The sequence below is a fragment of the Eubalaena glacialis genome, chromosome 3, assembly GCF_028564815.1.
Source record: "Eubalaena glacialis isolate mEubGla1 chromosome 3, mEubGla1.1.hap2.+ XY, whole genome shotgun sequence".
Classification (NCBI taxonomy): domain Eukaryota; kingdom Metazoa; phylum Chordata; class Mammalia; order Artiodactyla; family Balaenidae; genus Eubalaena; species Eubalaena glacialis.
This window is the reverse complement of record NC_083718.1, coordinates 81,044,043-81,063,066: the sequence shown is the minus strand read 5'-3', so window position 1 is coordinate 81,063,066 and position 19,024 is coordinate 81,044,043. Positions and strand designations below refer to the sequence as shown.

The window sequence follows — 19,024 nt, the reverse complement described above, 5'->3', positions numbered from 1 at the left end:
TTCATAATGAAAGAATTACATAAGTCTTAATGTATATTTATAAATATATAAAGTAGAATTTCCATATTTCTTTCAAAGAACTCAAAGCATTTTTTACCAGCACTTACTCACTCTCAAAACATTCCAGAGAAGGGTTTGGAGAGCATGATTCTCTTCATTTTAAAAATGGAAAAAACTGAAACCAAGTGACACAGATTATTAAATAATAGCAAAGTATCAATAAACTGAAAATAATTTGAAAATATTGATCACTACCCTAGAAATGTATGTAGGAATAGAGAAATATTACGTTTCCTTAACTTGATCAAGGAGAAAAAAGAATAGTATCCTTAGGGCATATTCTGTGAATCCACTTAGGCAGTAAGACTGGAAAATCATGATTGGCAAACTCCACATACCAAATTTAAGTGTTTCTAGTAAAGATAAATCCAAGTTCTGAAGATACTTCACAACAAAGAATGCTTTTATCTGCTAAATGTAAACTGCCTGAAAAGCAGTCCCTACAGCAGCTGCCAGACGTTGTTTTTGAACTTTCAAAGCAATGTTCTTTGTGAATGATATTCTTTCAGCTTTTGGAAAGATGTATCTATACAATCTAGGTTTTCCATCCAGGGGCAAGGATGCTATGTTGTTACCCAACTTATTCTGGTTTCTACTATAATACATTCAATTTAAAACACAGTTGCAAGGAGAAACACAGAACTAAGAATGCTAGAATCTCTTCATTCACGCTCAAAGAGGCAAACTCAACATTCATCTCACGTGCAACTCTGGGATTTACATTTTCAAACCACTGAAACAATCCAAAACAGTCTAGCCCAAATTCAAGGGAAACTAACATTAATCTACAGCATGAAGCCCTTTTTCCCAGATCATTTTAACTATGAACAAACTTTTTAGAAAATTGCTAATTACAGTTGACCCTTGAACAACAAGGGTTTGAACTGCACAGGTCCACTTAAATGAAGATTTCTTCAATAGTAAACTCTATAGTACTACATGATTTGCAGTTGGTTGAATCCACAGACGTGGAGGAACCGCATATACAGAGGGCTGACTATGTGGGTTTTCGACAGCTTGGAGGGTCAGCGCCCCTAACCCCCATTTTGTTCAAGGGTCAACTGTATATATTTTCTAAGTACTACAAATATTGAGTCCTTACAGTGGGTTTAGCATTAGCAATTTAAAAATAATAAAAATACCAAAGTTTTACTGAGCTCTTAATATGTGCAAAGCTCTATGCTAAAAGTTTTATACAGATTATCTCATTTTAAGCCTCACAATCACCATGAGGTAGTTCCTATTATTCTTCTCTTTTTAGAGATGAAAAGACAAGTTAACAGCCAATAAAAGGTAGAGTCTAGATCTGTCTGGCTCCTCTTAAACACTATGTTATTCTGCCTCCCAAAGATCATTTTTAGTCCTGATCTTATTACTCCTCTCTGCTACATTTGGCATATTTGATATTTGAAACTCTCACCTGGCTGCTATGATCACACATTCTACTGGCTCTCCAACTACCTCTCTAACCAGTCCACCATTTCCTTTATGGATTCATCATTCTTAAACTATCCCTTCATCCATTCAATAAATATTTTCACAGTCTCTAAATATGTTTTGAGAATTGCGATACCCACTGTAGATATAGTCATAAGTAATACAAATATAGTCCTTGGCGTCATGAACTTTAAATTTAGCGGGGGAGACAGATGAATGACTTATCATACAAATATATATAACTTCTAATAAATGTGAAGGTACTACTATGTGAGGTAGTATATCAAGGAAACTTGGAGGTACAGGGAACATATCTTAGAAAAACATGTAACTATAAGCTGAGACCCAGTACAAGCAGGGAATAGCCAGGCAAAATGTGGAGGTGAAAATGATCAAAAAATAGGGAACAGTGGGTGTAAAAACTCCGAGACTGTAAAGGTTAACAGTAGGTAAACCAAATGGAGAACAGCGCAATATGAAAATGGAATGTTAAACAAAAATAGCTTGCAGAAGGCCTTGTTGGCCTACATGAAAGATATGGAATTCAAAAAGAAGTTCTGAAAAGCAGAGTAATGATACAATTTACATTTTAAGAAAACTTCTCTGGTTGCTGTGGAAGAATGCTTAGAAAGATAGTAAAAGTTGATTCTGGAATAACAGTCATAAGATTGACAGATTAGGGTAGTAGCACTGGAAATTTTTTAAGAATGGATGGATTAAGAGATATTTTAGAGGTATAATAGATATGATTTGTCAGTAAGAAGTAGGAGGGGGGAAATAAAATATGAAGACTTGAGCAATCATAGAATTGTATGGTGGTACCATTTAGACACTCCTTAAACAAATATTTACTAAGTGCCCATTACGTAACAGAAACTTACATAGCACTGCAAAAAAACACAAAAATCCTGCCCTCATGGGGCTAGCATTCTATAAGTTGTTTGCCAGAATGACACAGAAGGGGAGATCAAGAGTTCAGTAATAAACGTGTTTAATTTTAGATGCCTGTGAAACATTTAAGTAGAAAGGTCAAGTAGACAGATGGAAATATAGGCACATGATATATACAGAGGGAGGCAGTATGACAATATATGAACATAAAATAAAAGGAGTTTTATAAGTTTTAGTTTTAACTTGGTAAGAAAGATAATTTATCTTATTAACTTTCCCTAATACGTAAAAATAACATTTTTTTTTCTTTTTGGATAAGTACATATCTAAAATTACCACAATGCAGACTAAACAATGTTTGCAGATTTTTAGCTTAAAATAAGTAAAATCTAGCTTGACTCATCTATGATAAATTTTCATTTTCCTTTGTGGTCTTTATTAAACATAGTGACTGTAATCGTTGTATTTCTCAACATTCAAAACCAGATATAAATTAACTATATAAAACTTTTAAAAATTCATAGCTCATTATGCATTTTAATTTGTCCTGGGTTTCATGCTCTTTAAAATTCTTATAAATGGCCATAATATTTCTTAGAATATTATTATATTAGCTAAGTAATCACAGTACCACCAGTTGATTAAGTCAGAAGTGTGGGGATCATCCTTGACTTCTCAACCTAACACCAAAACCTGTGAAAACCACGTAAATAATTTTTGATTACACACAGTTCCAATTCCACTGCCACTGACTTGTCCAAAAAAACAATTCTTACCCAGAATATAGTAGTGGCCTTCCAACTCCTTTGTATATCCACCTTGCTTTCCTCCAGTCCCTTCCTCCAGCCAGAAAGATGATTTTTTAAATAATCTAATTATGTCATTTCTCCGCTTAAAACCTTTGGATGCTTTCATACTGACCTTTGGATATAAAAGTCCCCTATCCTAATCATAATTTATAACTTAAATTTTCAGCATGGTACAGTAGCTAAAGACACAAACTCTGGATCCAGAATGCACAGGCTCAGATCCCAGTTCTGGTATATTAATTTTGGGCAAGGCACTCTATGCCTTGTTCTCTCATCCGTGAATAGAAACTGTTGTTAGGATTCAATGAACTAATACATTAGTACTTATAGAAGTATTTCTCACACACACACACAGACACACACACACCAGTGTTTACGTTTACTTTTTTGTTATTATCAGCCCCTACCTAACTCTAGCCACATCATTTCCCACTCTTCTATAAGCACAGCAGGGGCAAATAAAACCCAAAAAAAGCAATAACATATGTGTGACATACAAGTGTTCTAAGTACTTTTCAGCTCCCCAAACGTCTCTGTCTTCCTCCCTCTAGGAGAACATAGTTACTTCTCTCTGCCTAGTACTCTTTTCTACCTGCTTCTCTGATGACTTGACTCATCCTTTCCATCTCAGCTTAAAGGTCACTTTATCAGGGAGACATTTCCTAACCCCCTAGACCAGGGGAGATCTCTCTGCTGGGGGTCATATAGCATACTGTAAGTCCCTTAAAACTTATCATACTAGTAAGCTATATGCTTAATATCCACATTTTACACTAGACCATTTGTTTCATGCGAATAAGAATCCTATCTGCCTTATCACTGCTATATCCTTAGTAAAGTTCCTGGACCATAAAAGGTATTCAAATAAATATCTATTGACTGAATAAGCCAACATGCATATTACTATATTTTTAATCACGTATATAGAGAACAGACAAAATGAAAATTGAAATATTAAAGAACTGATATTTTAATTGTCTTTAAACACTATTTAATCTTATACTGTTTTTACAACTTAAAAAATAAGCTCTATGTATATCACCAGTAAAAGAGTAAGCAGTGTCCTAACTAGTTTAAGATGTTTTACATTAAACCACTGAATCACTGATGTCACATAAGTCACTGAAATCACAAAAAGCTAAAATATCTTCATGAAGATACCAAAAAAATTTGAACTATATCTCTAAATGACTTATACAACATAAACTACACTTAAAAAGCTGGACAAATTAAGCTTTTTTACTCAGCTACAGAACAACCCTTCATTTAAAAGATAGGGACAATCACCAACAATTCCTAACTTTCAAAGTACTCATCACCAGTAAATCTAGTTATTTTTATATTTATGTACTGTATATATTTCTTAAATTCCAAGATGCCACTGATTCTAAGAGGCTTCATGAATCAATGACCGCATTTTCAGGGGGAAATTTTTTTATAAACCACTACCACATTAAATGTAATTATCAGTTGTATTATTTTCTAATTTCAGAAACATTAAACTGGGAGGAAAGAATGTGTCTCGTGACCAAAGAAGTACTGTATTATACCAACAAACTACTTCAGAAACTCAGAACAGGAAAGTGAAATAGCAGACATAAATTATAACTAGTAAGCCACAAGAGGAAAATATACACAGAAAGAATTCCCAAAGCTAATCCTGAGGAAAAAATTATACTCATCGACTGTCAGACAGATAATCTAATCAAAGCTTACTTAATTCTTCCTGACAAGCAAAGTTAACACAAATTGAATATATATAACTTCAACTGTTTTTTAAAAAAGGAAGGATAGGGACTTCCCTGGTGGTCCAGTGGGTAAGAGTCCTCGCTCCCAATGCAGGGGGGCCAGGTTCAATCCCCAGTCAGGGAACTAGATCCCGCATGCATGCCACAACTAAGACCCGGAGCAGCCAAAATAAATAAACAAAAAAAAACCAAACAAATATTTTTTTAAAAATAAATAAAATTAAATTAAAAAGGAGGGATGGGTCCATGGGTGCAAGGAATATGTAGGGACATTGAACTCTATCACTAGGGAATTCTAAAATGGCAACAGGAGGGAAGCAGAAGTTAACATCAGAAAGATTTTCTCATTAGTGAATTATTACACTTTGGCCAGGATTAAGGGCTGTCAACTCAGGGCCAATCCACTTGGTTATACACTAAACAAAAGAATCGTTTCCAAGAGGGTACCATTTACATTGTAAATACATTACATTTATTTTTCATAAAACTTTTCTGTGGAAAAATTGGAGTCGGAATGTAAAATGGTGCAGCTGCTTTGGAAAACAGTCTGGCAGTTACTCAAAAGGCTAAACAGAGTTACCACATAACCTTGCAATTTCACTCCTAGGCATATACCCAAGAGAAATGAAAACATTTATCTTGGACTTCCCTGGTGGTGCAGTGGTTAAGAATCCGCCTGCCAATGCAGGGGACACGGGTTCGAGCCCTGCTCTGGGAAGATCTCACATGCCGCGGAGCAACTAAGCCCGTGCGCCACAACTACTGAAGTCTGCAGCGCCTAGAGCCTGTGTTCTGCAACAAGAGAAGCCACCACCATGAGAAGCCCGCACACAGCAAGGAAGCGTAGCGCCTGCTCGCCGCAACTAGAGAAAGCCTGCGCGCAGCAACAAAGACCCAATGCAGCCAAAAATAAATAAATAAATAAATTTATTAAATAAAAAGATTAAAAAAAATTTTATCTACACAAAAACTTGCACACAAATGTTCACAGGAACATTATCCATACAATGAAATGTTATTCATCAATGAAAAGGCATGAAGTAGAGTCATCCCTCAGTATGCGCGGAGAATTGGTTCCAGAACCCCTACAAATACCAAAATCCGAAAATACTGAAGCCCCTTATATAAAATGGCATAGTATTTGTGTATAACCTACATGCATTTAAATCATCTCTAGATTGCTTCTACTTCCTAATACAATATAAATGTTACATAAATAGTTGTAAATACGATGTAAATGCTGTATAAATAGTTGCGTGCAGCAAATTCAAGTTTTGCTTCTTGGAACTTTCCAGAATTCTTTCCCCCAAACAGTCTATCTATCTATCTATCTATCTATCTATCTATGGCTGTGTCGGGTCTTCATTGCTGCACGCAGGCTTTTTCTAGTTGCGGCAAGTGGGGCTACTCTTCTTTGCGGTGCACGGGCTTCTCGTTGCAGTGGTTTCCCTTGTTGTGGAGCATGGGCTCTAGGTGCACAGGTGTCAGTAGTTGTGGCACGTGGGCTCAGTAGTTGTGGCTTGTGGGCTCTAGAGCGCAGGCTCAGTAGTTGTGGCGCACGGGCTTAGTTGCTCCACGGCATGTGGGATCTTCCCAGACCAGGGCTCGAACCCGTGTCCCCTGCATTAGCAGGTGGATTCTCAACCACTGTGCCACCTGGGAAGCACCCCCCCACAAACATTTTCAATCCATGGTTAGTTGAATGTGCGGATGTGGAACCCATGGATATGGAGGGCCAGATGTACTGATACATGCTACAACATAGATGAACTTTGAAAACATTATGTTAAATGAAGGAAGCCAGTTCCAACAGATAACATTGTAAGACTCCGTTTGTATGAAATGTCCAAACCCAGCAAACCCATACAGAAAGTAGATTAGTGGTTACCTAGGGCTAGGGTAAAAGGGGAATACCTGGGATGGGGAGTGACTGTGGGTACCAAGATGCAATGTTCTAATATTAGATAGTGGAGATGGTTGCATAACTATATGAATATGTTAAAAACCACTGAATTGTATGCTTCAAATTAGTGAATTGTATAGTAAATGAATTATACCTCAATAAAGCTATTTAACATTTTTCTGGCAGATCAAAATAAAGTTTCTTGTGGAAGGGGTTCCCTTCCTACTTTACATAAAAACAGATTATGGACTAGTGGCAGTCCTGAAAAAACCTTTTTCAATTAACAGATTTCAATATGGCAAGAAGCTGATTTATTTGATATGTTTGTTGCATGTTGACCTAACTGGTTATCCATTTGGAGAAAACAAAGTTAGAACCATTCCTCATTAAACACAAGAGTAATTTCCTCATGGACTTCCCTGGTGGCACAGTGGTTAAGAATCCGCCTGCCAGTGCAGGGGACACGGGTTCAAGCCCTGGTCTGGGAAGATCCCACATGCTGCGGAGCAACTAAGTCCATGCGCCACAACTACTGAGCCCGCATGCCACAACTACTGAAGCTGTGCACCTAGAGCCCATGCTCCGCAACAAGAGAAGCCACCACAATGAGAAGCCCGTGCACCGCAGCGAAGAGTAGCCCCCACTCACAACTAGAGAAAGCCCAGGCACAGCAACGAAGACCCAATGCAGCCAAATTAATTAATTAATTAATAAAAAAAAGAATAATTTCCTCATGGATTTAAGAACTATATGTACAAATAAAAGCACTTGAAGAGTATTGGTGAATATTTCTATAGCCTATGGTTGAGAAACCTTAAGCAAATCAGGAAACTAAAAACCATGAAAAAAAAAAAAAAAAACCATAAAGGAAAAAAGTGACCAATTTGATTACATAAAAGCATTATATACCGTAATGTAAGATGTAAACAAAATCACGGACAAACAATAGACTGGGAGAAAATATAATGAACGTGAAAAAGGATTAATATCTCTAACATATAAAGTTATTCTATAAACTAGTATGTAAGAAAAGACATACAGGAGATATGCACAGGCAATTACAGAAGAGATAGAAATAATTAGAAACAAAAAGATGATCTACCTCACTGGTAGTCAGGGAGGTGTGAATTAAGATATTCTTCACTCATCACTTTGGTTGAAATTTAAGACTGATAACAACTAATACTGGCAAGGTGGAAAGAGGGCCCTAGTGGCCACCATCATTTTGGAAAGTAATCTTTTCTATCATAGAAAAATAAAAGCAGCAATAAAAGAATATTTATTATAGCAGTCCTTGATGTGATACATACACAAAAAGTTAAATATATATATACACACACACAAATATACAGCCATGTATGCTATTTTTAAGTAAAAATGCAAGCATGATCTCATATTTGTAAAGAGTAGAAAAAAACATATGTATTTGTATGCACATAGAAATAAATATGGATGATTATACATCAACTGATAGCACTGGTTACTTCAGGGGAAAAGGTTTGGAAGTAAATGGGAAAAATCTTGTTTATAAATATTTTTTTCCTTGACCTGTTACAGAATTTGTGTAAGTTTTACAATTAAACACAAATCCAATAAAAACATATTTTTAAAAGATTTGAAATATACGTAGGTACCATATGCACACACCTCTCAAGTCTTGTTCATATATACATGAAATTGAGAAAACTAACCCAATAGCTTTTGGATGTACTTTCTAACTCCATTATCTTAATACTGACTAGCTATTTTCTTAATATATTCCTCTCCTTTTTGTTTCCATTCAATAGACTGCCACCTACCACACACCTCTTTATCTTTTTATTATTGTTTTATTGTGGTAAGAACACTTAACATGAGATCTACCAAATTTTTAAGTGTACAATACACTATTGTTGACTATACATACAATGCTGTACAATAAATCTCTAGAGCTTATTCATCTTGCTTGACTGAAACTTTATGCCTATTAATAAGTAATTCTCCATTTCCTCCTACCCACAACTACATGCCTCTTCAAACTAGATCAGGAAAACAAAAGACAAATGGGACTTTATGAAAAATGAGAACTTCTGTTCATCAAAAGACACCATCTAGAGAGTGAAAAGGGAAGCCATACATTGGATGACGATATTTGCAACGCATATATTTGAGAAAGGAATTGCATTCAGAATATATATTAAGAGCAGGTACTTCACAAGAGGATGTCCAAACATCCAACGCACACAAGAAAAGTTGCTTAATCTCACCAGTCATGAGTGAAATGCAAATCAATACCAATGAAATACTACTACCCACCAAAATGGCTAAAATTAAAAAGAATGGCAACACCAAAAGCTGGGGAAGATGTGGAGCCTGATAAAGTTATAAAGTCATAAGATCAACTTGGAAAACCGTTTGACAGTATTTACTAAAGATAAAAATATGCTTACCCCGTGGCCCAGCAATTCCACTCCTAGGTATATGCCAAAGACAAATGAGTGCATACTGTTCACCAAAAGAGGGGAGGTGGCCAGGTAAGGCTTCACAGCATCAACTTGAACTTTGTCTCAGAAGTTGGGTAGGTGTTCTCTAAGCAGCCAGGCACTGGGAGGAACATGAAAGTCATGGAGATATAAACGAACCGTGTATGGGAATGATGACAGTTCCAAACAGCCGAAGCACAAGGGTAGGAGGCCCAGTGAGACACAAAGCTAAAGAGGTAGGCAGGATCTTGAAGAGTGCTAAAGAGTGTATCCTGCCAAGGCACATGGTCAGGTTTGGATTCAGAAATCGCATGCATTTCAGAGATGTGTGTGGGATATAGCTAGGGAGGCTTGGTAACTGTATGCTGGAAGCCAATCAGGGTGGGTCACAGATAGACGATTATCACTTTGCTGCCATTTTAATGATTTTGGAGAATTACTTTTCTTATACCCAGTCTGCCATTCTAACATTGGTATGTTGCTTTAACTAATGATTCTCCAGAAATTATTGCATTATCAAAATGGTGAAGAGAAAAAGAAGGTGGACAGATAATAGACAGTACAGCAAAGATTTACTTAAATCACCATCTAACCACCACCATCCCATGTGAGTTTATGTCCATTTTTAAATGCAGTCCCTGTTGAAGAACAGGTAAATAATGCAACTGTCATTCCATAACATTCATAATTAAGATGCTTATGAAACAAGAAACTTGGAGGTGGCCATTTTTAATCACCTAGTTCTAAGTCTCAGTAAATAGTTTCCAGATTTGTGTGGAACAGATTCATCTAGAAATATTTTTCGAGGCTTATCTGAATCCCAAATCATACTACTTTCTTAAACATCTCAATTCTACTTAAGAAGATCGCCTCTAACTATCTGGAAATTTTTGTTAATGTTTTCTTAAGGACACCATTTACATGGATGAGAACAGGCTCTCTAATACATACGAATGATAATTCCGACTTAGACTTAGGAAAAAGAAATCATACATGATATGGATCCTTAATTCTCTGGTGATTTTTGTAAAACAGCAACAAGAGATCAGAAAAACTCTAGGGAATATGTTGTTACTAGAAAAGTTTCCCCTCAATGTTCTGGAATTAATTCCTTTTCCTGGACTGACAAAGTCCGAAACTACCAGCCTTTTAGGCACAGTGCCAATTCAACAGATGGGCCCTACATTTTCCTAATGGTAGAGGTGGATTGGCAAGTGTGAAGTCATGTGCTCAAGCAAGAGGATATGTTTCATGCATTAGCTAAGAGGATTCCTGATAGGTTTTTAAATCAACAACAAAAAACCTAGGCACTTCCCTGGTGGCGCAGTGGTTAAGAATCCCCCTGCCAATGCAGGGGACATGGGTTCGAGCCCTGCTCTGGGAAGATCCCACATGCCGTGGAGCAGCTAAGACCATGTGCCACAACTACTGAGCCTGAGCTCTAGAGCCCGCAAGCCACAACTACTGAGCCTGCCTGCCCAGAGCCCGTGCTCCGCAACAAGAAGCCACAGCAATGAGAAGCCCGCGCACCGCAACGAAGAGTAGCCCCCATTCACTGCAACTAGAGAAAGCTCACGCGCAGCAATGAAGCCCCAACGCAGCCAAAAAAAACCAAAAAACAAAAAACCCTATACACTGTGATTGCTTTTATTGTCTGTTATTTCTATTCCTTCCAATTTCTGACACCTCAAATATATTTTAATAGATCCTTACCCACATCCAGAAAAACATGTCCTGCAAAATGCAATAAGTCAACCTAAATGATATTAAGCCCCTAATAGTTACAAGTATTAGTTACATCTTACAAATGTATTCTAGGAGGTTAGATATGTTGACTAAGTCCACAGATGAAAAACCAGCTTAATAAAAGAAAGGTATAACAATGCCCAATGATAGGCTACATAAGAAATTAGGAGACAGCTTGATCTCATTCTTACTCTGTAAATTTTCAAAGCTAGAAATTGTTATCATGTTAATGAGTAAGCAGCTTCATGTCTTTTGACACCTCATTCATTACTTCATAAACTTGTATTTATTTGTTTTACCTTATGTTGCCCTCCACAACGGATATCTAGGAAGCTAATGACCATTCTGGCCATCTTTTCAGAGTAACCAAGTAGAAATAGGCACTCTGGTTCTTAATGTCACATAAAATGAGTGTTCTGAACTCTGCGACACAAAGAGCTATTTAACAGATAAAAGAATAGCAATTTGTTCCTCAACCATTTTATTTTTGTCTCTACGTCTTGACTAGTTAGTACTTGCTAGGTTTTCTTAGTCAGCAAAGTATTATCCCTAAAATTATCAAAAGATTCTTTCAACCCTGGCATTTTTAGTAAGTGTCAAGAATACTCCACAACTCAGTCCAAGAACTTCATCTCTTCTCTACATTCACTATCCAGGTAATCTCATGAAGTCCCATGGCTCTAAACAGCATCTCTACACTGACCAACTCCCAAATTTACATTTGCCCCAACCTCGAGACTTACATATCCAACTGCCCTACTCAATATCTCAACCAGAAACATTTAATAGAAAACTTGAAGTCAGTATATCCAAACCAAACTTAATATCTGCATTCCTGCAACCTGCTTCTCCCAGTGTTCGTCATCTCAGTAAATAGTATCCAAATGTTAAGGCCATCACTGGAATCATTCTTGACTTACTCTTTTACTCAGACCACACATCCAATCCAGGTTATCCTCCCTACTACCTTCAAAATATATCCCCAAACCCATCTCCCTGATAACACTTTAGGTTCAACTCATAATCATCTCTTGCCTCATATATCACAACCTCCTACTAACTGATCACTCTGGTTGCATTACCCTTGCCTTCCAAAGTGTATATATTAGATCAAGTCATTTCCCTGCTCAAAACCTCCCAATAGCTTCCTATCAAGTCCAGAATAAAACCTAGACACTTAGTCAAGTCTTAAAAGTCCCTACATTATCTAGGCCCTGGCTACCTCTTCTCCCTATTTTCTATTATTCTTCCCCACATTGTTTACTCTGTTCCAGCTCTTTCCCATTTCTGAAATACACCAAACACACTACTGCCTCAGCACTTATGCTTATACCCCAGATAGATTCATGGGGTCCTTCGTATCATTCAGATTTCTGCTCAAATACTACTGCCTCAAAAGACTTCCCTAACTACCTAACATCCCCTTACCTTGTTTACATTTCCTTTACAACACTTATCACTGAAGGACGTCCCTGGTGGTCCAGTGGTTAAGACTCCGTGCTGCCAACGCAGGGGGCCTGGGTTCGATCCCTGGTCAGGGAACTAGATCCCACATGCCACAACTAAAAGCCCACATGCCGCAACTAAAAGATTCTGCATGCCACAACGAAGACCCCGCTTGCTGCAATTAAGACCCAACACAGCCAAATAAATAAATAGTAAACAAACAAAACACTTATCACTGGAATGCTATGACATCACATCCATTTATACAATATCTATCTTACCGCTCACTAGAAAGTGAGTACCATGATGGCAGTGATTCTTGACTATCATTATTCTCTGCTCTATCCCCCAGGTTTAGCACAGTACTTGGCATAAAGTACAGTTCTCCCTCGGTATCTGCAGGTGGTTGGTTCCAAGACCCCTCACAGATACCAAAACCCAAGGGATGCTCTAGTCCCTTATACAAAATGGCATAGTATTTCCATATAACCTAAGCACATCCTCCTCTATACTTTAAACCGAGGGTCCTCAACCCCCAGGCTACAGACCCGTAGTGGTCCGCAGCCTGTTAGGAACCAGGCCACAAAGCAGGAGATGAGCAGCGGGTGAGTGAGCAAAGCTTAATCTGCCACTCCCCATTGCTCACATTACCACCTGAACCATCCCCAGCCCATCCATGGAAAAATCGTCTTCCATGAAACCAGTCCCTGGTGCCAAAAAGGTGGGGGACTGCTGATTTAAACCATCTCTAGATTACTTATAATATCTAATGCAATGTGTATGCTACATAAATAGTTGTAAATACTACAATGTAAATGCTATATAAATAGTTGACAGCATGAGGCAAATTCATGTTTGCTTTTTGGAACTTTCTGGAATTTCTTTTCCCCCAAATATTTTTAATCTGTGGTCGGTTGAATCCGCAGATGCAGAACCCATGGATACGGAGGGCCAACTGTATACAATCAATATTTGTTGAATGCCTTCTGTTGGAAGGCACAGGAGGCAGAATGCTGGTTTTTATCTGACTCTGAACAAAGGACTTAATCCACTGATACCCCAAAGGCCTAACTGTCCAATGGACTGCCTTGATAAAACATAGGCACACAATAAAGATTCCTCAGGATTTAGAGATTTTTTCCTAGAAATGATTTGCTCTGGCATAAAATAACGTATCCCAAGAAATCTATACTATACCTTAAGAACGAGTTTTGCTTGAACCACATGTAATATGATGGTAGCAATATGTTAAATCAATACTGAAAGATCTTGTCCTGGAGAAGGAAAAGGAAAATGCCCAAGGACGTTATTTTGTTCGTGACCGTATCCTAGTGCCTGGCACATAATAATCACTCAGTGAATACACGTTGGTCTTTTTTCTCAATCAAATGAGGTGGTTTAATAAAAGAGATGGGTTCTGCTTTAGAAGACTACACTGGGCTCCTAAAAATCAAAGGAAATACTGATCAGCTTTTTTTAAAAAAAATAAATTTATTTATTTTATTTATTTATTTTTGGCTGAGTTGGGTCTTTGTTGCGGTGTGCGGGCTTATTGCTGTGGCTTCTCTTGTTGCGGAGCACGGGCTCTAGGCGTGTGGGCTTCAGTAGTTGTGGCACACAGGCTCAGTAGTTGTGGTTCGCAGGCTCTAGAGTGCAGGCTCAGTAGTTGTGGCACACAGGCTTAGTTGCTCCAGGCATTTGGGATCTTCCCGGAGCAGGGCTCGAACCCGTGGCCCCTGCATTGGCAGGCAGATTCTTAACCACTGCGCCACCAGGGAAGTCCCGTGATCAGCTTTAAAAAGAGAACTGTCGGGCTTCCCTGGTGGCGCAGTGGTTGAGAATCTGCCTGCTAATGCAGGGGACACGGGTTCGAGCCCTGGTCTGGAAAGATCCCACATGCCGCGGAGCAACTGGGCCCATGAGCCACAACTACTGAGCCTGCGCGTTTGGAGCCTGTGCTCCGCAACAAGAGAGGCCGCGATAGTGAAGAGGCCCGCGCACCGCGATGAGGAGTGGCCCCTGCTTGCCGCAACTGGAGAAAGCCCTCACGCAGAAACGAAGACCCAACACAGCCAAAAATAAATATAAAAATAAATAAATAAATAATAATTAAAAAAAAAAAAAAGAGAACTGTCATAACTAAACCCAATTCTGTTCAAAGACTTAAGGTTCTCCACCCCAAAATATTCACACAGTGAGATATATTCCTGTTCACTTTGGAGACAAATCCTTGATTTGGTAAGAAGGTAAAATGAAGCCAAACACAAACGCCTAACCTGGAGTTAAGTGGAAAAAAACAAAAGTAGAATTCACATGTGAGGAAAATAAGATAAACCGAGAATCAGGAAAAAACATGTATACATGTAAGTAAGTTGTTTATACACACTTTCACAAATGTATTTTACATATTCTTACCTCCTATAGGAAATATATATAAGGGATGTCATTTGCTTTCCTTAAAAAATTTCTCTTTTCAGGAAATGAAATAACAGCAAATCTGTATTATGCACTTGCTACATGACATAAATTATGCTAAGAACTTACACATATTATCTCATACAATCCTCCAACAATCCTTTGCTATAAGTATTGTCATCATTTTACAGTCAAGGAAACCAAAGACCATAAGTATTTTGCTAAAGGTTACACAGTAAGTAGCAAAACTGGAATCTGAGCTTACTCAATTTGATTTTTTTTGGTCCACACTGCTTGCGGGATCTTAGTTCACCGACCAGGGATTGAACCCGTGCCCCCTGCAGTGGAAGCGCAGAGTCTTAACCACTGGACTGCCAGGAAAATCCCTCAATCAGATTTTAGAGTCCACAGTCTTAATCACTATCTGAAATTTGCAACAAATTGAGGAGAAATATACCAATGTGGAGGCTGGGAGATTTTTCATTATTAAGAAAAGCAATTATACATTATTTTATTTGGCTGGGTAACTATTGTAGACAAGGCCCGATTAACTAAAATGCTGAAGGAGTGTATTCTAGTAAAAATTTTCTGAGTAACTACAAGAGAACCAATTATTTTCTTGATTTGAATCTTTGTTAAAATTACCTTTAACTGTAAGAATATACTATTTTGTGTAAGTACAGTGTACTGAACATAGTTCCATCTTTATTTTTCTGATGATCTCTAAGCACAAAGGCCAACCTTATATAGCACTGAAGACACAGGAAATCATAGGGGAATGGGTGGAAAGTTCTATAGTGATTCAAATTACAGTCCCCTGAACTCATTCTGCTATGTTATATTCACTTTCATACCCTTGCAGATGACCTTCCTCTACCTAGAATGCTCTTGCTATACCTTACTGAATAATGCATATTTATCCTTTAAAACCTGTCTCTTCCCACTGGTCAGAAGCCATCCCTAACCTTTCCTTTCTCCCCACAGACTTAATAACTTTCTCCCCTCTCTACCTGGGAGAAATGTACTACATCATATGTTAAGTTTGTTAACATGATGTTCCTCTTACTAGATTCACAACTCGCTTCAGGCAAAACACAAACCAAAAAAAAATCCTAATTTTGTCGCAACACCTAAGCACAGAAATGCGAATGGAGCAAGTACTGAAAAAATGTTAGTTGGCTGAATGATGAATGAATCAATGAACAAACAGAAGAATTACTGTTCAGAAGAAATTAAACCCTGATTTGCTCTACATTTGAGGGTTTTTTCCCCCTTAAAGTTAAACACACACTCAGAATTATTTTTATAATTAACTTAAATCTCTAACTAATTGCAGCTTTAAGGTGATTGCTCTTTTTTCTTTGATATGCTTCTGCATCTAAACTTTAACTTTCCAACTTGTGTTATCATTTAGTTATCAATCATATACATGGACTCTCTACTTGTTTGAGATTCTTATTCTCCAATCTTTGTATCCTCATATATATATATATATAATATATATAAAATATTGTTCAACCAATAATGATTATACATGATTAATTCACTCTCCCATTTTCTCAAATGTCAGAATTAGCAGTTTTTCTTTCAAAGACAATCTTTTAAATTCTCTCCATTAAGCCCTGTTAAGCTTTAAATGTTACTATTTAAACTCTAGGGCTTTCATTTTCAGCAGTGCTGAATTTAAGAAACCTTATCATAAGGAATGTCTCTACCACATTCTCAATGTCATTTACACCAAGAAGCCATGATATAGCTCCTTTATAATCTGACACACTGTCCACCTGTGGTCTTAGGACAAATAAAACTGAATGAGAGGAGTGATTTGGTATCAAGTGTAGAAAAGATAGAACAAAATGTAAAACAAGAAGATTAAGTCAAAGATTCATGATTTATTTACTGTGGGACTATAACATAAGAAATAACAAAAGGTAAGTTGACCAAACTTTCATTAGTGATGGAATTCACATTCATCTGTCAGCCTTTTCTGGAAGGAAAGGATATACATCTATATTCTACTTTACTAGCAACCACTTCAAATCTCTATACTCTGTTTCATCTTCATAACTCAATAGGAATATTTACTTTCTTTTTCTACAGTATTTCTACTCATCATAACAATGCTCTGTAACATGGTTCATATTTAGCAGTTTAAGCAATGAAATGTATTTTGGTGGGTTTTTTTGATATGTATTTTCAAACATCCACAAACAGAATTTCAAAAATCAAAACAAGGTGTATTTCATTCTCTTTAAAAAGCAAGTTGATTTTAGACCAATTTCAGCTCCTATTCAACATCACCAGTATCATCTGATTTCTTTGTGGTAACTAGATCCGTTAGAAAATCAAGAGGAACCAAGAGTAACCAGAAAATGTTTTTAGCATCTTGTCACTATGACTAAAAAAACAAAACAAACAAAAGAACTAAGAGACATTATTTCTCACTCGTGTGTTTGAACAAAGCTGATAAACTTTTCTAGGAAACATAGCAACTAACTGCATTCTTCAATGCAAACATCTAAAGGCAGTGAGGTAAATTTCTATTCAGCTCATTTCTTTTAGTTTGCAGAGGGAATTCCTATTGACAGGTAATACAGATTGGAAGTATTTGGTATGAGTAGTGTAGTTCCAACTATCATCAGATAGTTTATTTAAAAAGTTATATAAACCTAACTATGGGGAAATAATTCCCCATTTAAGAGTGAAAAGAATGTACACACTGAATTTATGGATGAAATGATATAACATCTGGAAGATTCACTTCAAAATAAGCAAAGCGAGGGAGGAGGAAGAGAGGCTAGTATAACATCCAGAGGCTGGATGTTAAGTACATGAGAACTCTATACTATTCTTTTCATTTCTGTATATGTTAGAAATGTTCCACACTCAAAAAAAGGAACAAAATTAAATGAAAAAAAAAAGTATACACCCCTGTCATCAACTTGCATATGTCTGAGAGCAAATGACTAAAAACTATGGAAAGCAAAAACTATTAATGCTAAAAATAAAATTTTATATACTCTTCAAACATAAATAAGTTAGATGCTCAATGAAGGAAACAGAACTCTGAAATAGCAATAAGATTATTAGTTAAATTTCATCATTACTTGAAGCCATAATTTATTATGTTGTGTCAACATCACACTGCCGGGACTTCCTGATGGCCCAGTGGTTAAGACACCGAGCTTCCACTGCAGGGGGCACGGGTTCAATCCCTGGTTGGGGAATTAAGATCCCTCAAGCTGGGTGGCGTGGCCGAAAAACAGAAGGAAAAAAAAAAAATCACACTGCCACCAACACCCCCAATGAGACAGTCACTAAGAAAGTGATTTCTTTTTTTTTTTAAGAAAGTGATTTCTAAACCATGAAATGACAGTTATCATTAACTAAGATGACAAATCGTAAGTATGAAAATCTAACCTCTCCAAACGAAAGAATATAAACCAAATAAATTACAAGTAATTTAAAGAAAGATGATCTTTTTAAAAAGACTAGCAATATAGCTCAAAACAAAAACTACTTTCGTTTCCCTCTCTTATGATAGCCAGGGTTAAGATATCTCATGCTTCTGGAAAGGCTGGCACAAAGTGGACCTCACAGTGGATTATAATATAAGGTAATATAAGGTGTTACGTTACCTTTAATAGACTCAGATCAACATGCATAACTCAAGAATATGAAATTATTTAATGGAGACGCACCACCTACACATATGGTAAAACTTTTCCACTGTGTGCAGGTAGATCATTTTAGGCAGGACTGAATGTGTCCAGATTCTTTATTTGTAAGGCATGGAAGGCTTAGAATAAAGCCTCAAGTGGTATTGCTAATACTATGAAGACACAGTGCTTAGCAAGATATAGGGAAGTTATACTCCATATTTTAGAATACAACTCAAGAATAAGACATGAAAATCACTTTCTATTCTCGATCCTTAAAGATCCTGTGTATTTTTTGTAATTATTGCAAGCACTGTTTTTTTAAATTGTGAAGTATCTCATACATTATAGGAGACTATATACATATGTTATGCATATGCACAGATATAGACACACTACACACACATATATATGACATATTAAAAAAAAAAAAAAAACCATGAACCTA

General features: G+C 37.0%; 1 protein-coding gene across 10 annotated transcripts in view; it reads right to left on the bottom strand.

Moving 5' to 3' along the window:
• Nucleotides 1-19,024, bottom strand: part of ASH1L (ASH1 like histone lysine methyltransferase) — a 208,041-nt gene that overhangs the window by 185,181 nt on the left and 3,836 nt on the right. For 8 of the 10 annotated variants that reach the window (XM_061183329.1, XM_061183334.1, XM_061183336.1 and 5 more), the window contains one exon: nucleotides 9,278-9,431. The exons of the other annotated variants lie outside the window; for them this stretch is intronic. The gene's annotated coding sequence lies outside the window, so the exon portion shown is untranslated. The remainder of the gene's footprint in view (nucleotides 1-9,277; nucleotides 9,432-19,024) is intronic. 10 annotated transcript variants of the gene reach the window in all.